Source organism: Chrysochloris asiatica, unplaced genomic scaffold (genome assembly GCF_000296735.1).
Source record: "Chrysochloris asiatica unplaced genomic scaffold, ChrAsi1.0 scaffold00104, whole genome shotgun sequence".
NCBI lineage: Eukaryota > Metazoa > Chordata > Mammalia > Afrosoricida > Chrysochloridae > Chrysochloris > Chrysochloris asiatica.
Window position 1 is genome coordinate 7,626,717 of NW_006408622.1, and position 3,359 is coordinate 7,630,075.

The following is a 3,359-nucleotide window of genomic DNA, read 5'->3' on the forward strand; positions in this document are numbered from 1 at the left end:
TAAAGAGACTATCTCCTCCCCATGCAATGTACCAAGGCACTTTGTCGAAAATCAGTTGACTGTATGTGGATGGGTTAATTTCTGGATTCTCGATTCTGTTGCATTGATCAATGTATCTTTCATTGTACCAGGCTGTTTTGACCACTGTAGCCGTGTAGTAAAGTTTGAAATCGGGGAGTGTAGGGGCACTCATTTTTATGAGTGGCTTCAATTTCAAAATCCACTCACTTGTCTGGGAGTTTCATATGGAGATTATTTCTTTGTGAAGAGGCCTGCTCTTTTTGAATGAAAGTGGTTCTGGACCTGCTGCTGTCTTAATTTCTGGTGTGTGGCTGCAGAGACATAAACAACGCCATCCCCTAGGTGTTCTTTTACTGCTACGCCCCCCTTGGCCTGAGAGGTATGCATGGGTGTTGAGAGATTGGGCTTGTAGGATTAGGTTTGTAAAGGATGGACTGTGAGCGAGGCAGGCACATGACGCTCTTTTGGCAGCCTGCAACTTATATCTTGCCATCTCCTTTCAGCTAGACACCACCTTTCCATGTCACCACCTTTTCATTCTACCCCTAAAATGTATTTCTTGAACCTGTTAGACCTCCCGTATCCTAAGGCCCCTCCCTGCATGGCACAGTTGGTGCTCCACTGCTAACCTAGACTGGGGTCCTGGTGTGGCGCTACCAGTTAATGCGCTCAACTGCAAAGTCAGTTTGAACCGCAAGGTCGGCGATTCAGGCTCACCCAACTGCTCCTCGGGAACCCTGTGCAGGGTCACTGTGGGTCGGAACCGACTCGACGACACTTAACAACAACTAAACTGAACTAGAGCCTTGGGTAGCTTAGTGGGTTATGTGTTGGACTGTTAACTGCAAGGTCAGCAGTTTGAGTGCACCAGTGGCACTCCGCAGGAGAAAGATGAGGTTTTCTGCTCCCACAAATATTACAGTCTTGGAAAGCCATACAGGGTCCCAATGAGTCGGTACCGGCTTGACTGCACACCACCACCACCCGTGATGCCGCATCCCAAAGGCCTCGTGATCTGCTCGTGTGAAGGTGGTGATTCAGAACACGATGGAGCAGTTCTGTTGTTAATTGCAAGGCCTTTTTGGAACAGCCCCTAAAGTGCTATCCTCCTCCTCTTCTTCACTTTAAACCTTTCTTGTTGCCGTTTTCTGGTTTTTCAGAGAAAAATCACTCATTGCTGTTAATATTATTTACAAGGTTTCCCCTGGCCAATTTTTAAAGTAGATTGCCAGGTTCGACTTCCTAGTGTGTCTTTGTCTGGAAGCCCCATGGAAACCTGTCCAACATTGAAATACCAGCAGTGTAGCTTCCAGCAACACACAAGCCAGCGCAGTGCAACACACAGCCAGACAAGTGGACGAGTGGTGGTGTCAGCCAGTGAGCTCCAATGGACTAGTGAAACCAGACAGTCATATGCTCTGCTATGCCAGGAATGACAAATTTAATTAGAGTGATGTCACATTCATTATCAATAACATTTCAAGATCTCTCCTGAAGTACCACAAATTGTATGCTGAGAAAATATACAAGACTTAAGAATGCTAAGTGCCGGGTTTCCGAGGAGTGGCTGGTGAGCTTGAACCACCAACCTTGCAGTTGAGTGTTTATCCTACAGTGCCACACCAGGACTCCATTAAGGATGGGACATCAGAATTGTAGGCTCAGTAACAATCTGATATGCAGATGACACAACCTTGCTTTCTGCAGGCAAATAGAACTTACAGCACTTAACTGATGTAGATCAAGAGAATATAGCCTTCAGTACAGACTACAACTCAATGTAAATAAAACACAAATCTTCACAACTGAACTGATAAACATGATAGATGGAGAAAAAGATTGAAGTTGTCAAGGATTTCATTTTACTTGGATCCATAATCAACGCTCCTGGAAACAGCAGTGACGAAACCAAGTGACAGACTGCACTGGACAAATGTGTTGCAAAAAAAAGCCCTTTTTAATCTGTCAAAAAGCAAAGCTATTGCTTGAAGGACTAAGGTCTACCTGACCGAAGTCACAGTTTTTCCATTCTTATATGCAAATGAAAGTTGGACAGTGACTAAGGAAGACAGAAGTTTTCTCTCTCTCGATTTGTGGTGGTGAATATGAAATATACCAAGGACTACGTGGTGCTGTAGGACAATGCACCGGACCATAAAGTCAGTTTGAACCGCAGAGTTGGTAGTTCAAACCCACCAACTGCTCCTTGGAAACCCTCTACAGGTTGGAAGTGACTTGATGGTATCTAACAAGAGCAGCACCAAAAGATTGATGAGATCTGTGTTGTAAGCACAGCCAGAATGGTCCCCAAAAGTGAGGATGGTGAGACTTGCTGGCACGTACTTTGGACTGTTTATCAGGGAAGACCAGCTGGTTCCTGGAGAAGGACATATTTGTTAAGGTAGAGGGTCAATGAAGTACAGGAAGACCCTTGGGGAGATGGAATTGACACAGTGGCTTCAACAGTGGGCTCAAACATGGCAAAGCTTATGGGATGGTGCAGGACTGGGAGGGGTTTCATTCATGGCGTCGCTCTCATGAGTCAGAACCAATGCAGGATAAGGCGCTGGACTGCAAGGTCAGTTTGAGCCACAAGGTTGGCAGTTTAAACCCACCAGCTGCTCCTCAGAAACCCTATACTATACAGGGTCACTATGAGTCAGAACCGATTCCATGGCACTTAACAACATCAAACAAATTGAAAATTTTTATATATGAGGCTAAATAAAAAAATATTGCTACAAAAATCATAGAAACCTTTATTAAGCCAAATATCAACATGTAAAGCGTTTGTTTCTAAACATACTCTCCATCGAGGTCTATGCACTTCTGAAGGGGGTCTTTCCCCGAAGAGTCCCGCGCTCTTAGATTGACACCCCATCAACATGGGGGTTTGGGCACCCCTAAAGGACTCAAATCATGTTGCTTTTAAATGTTCTCTGAGTTTGGGGAACACAACTCTGAAGGGACAAGATCAGGGCTGTTAGGTGGATGATGGCATAAGGTTCCCAACAAAATTCTCATAGAACATCAGCCTTATTACCCTGAAGAATGAGGTGGTAATGGGAAAAAGCATCAGAATTTTCTTGGCCTTCTCACCAATACAGATGTCAATTCTCTTAAAACTTCTTTATGATACGTTCGTTATGTGTCGTCTGAAATGACCCCTTTGGGATCCCCAAAACAGTCACCATGACCTTCTGAGCTGACGTCTACCTTGAATTTAACTGACCCAGCAGATCCCCTTGGAAGTCACTCTTTTGATTGGACTTGATTTTTGAAGGAAACCTAATGAGTCATAAGATAAGGGCATTACTGAGAGATTGTCTACAGCCATC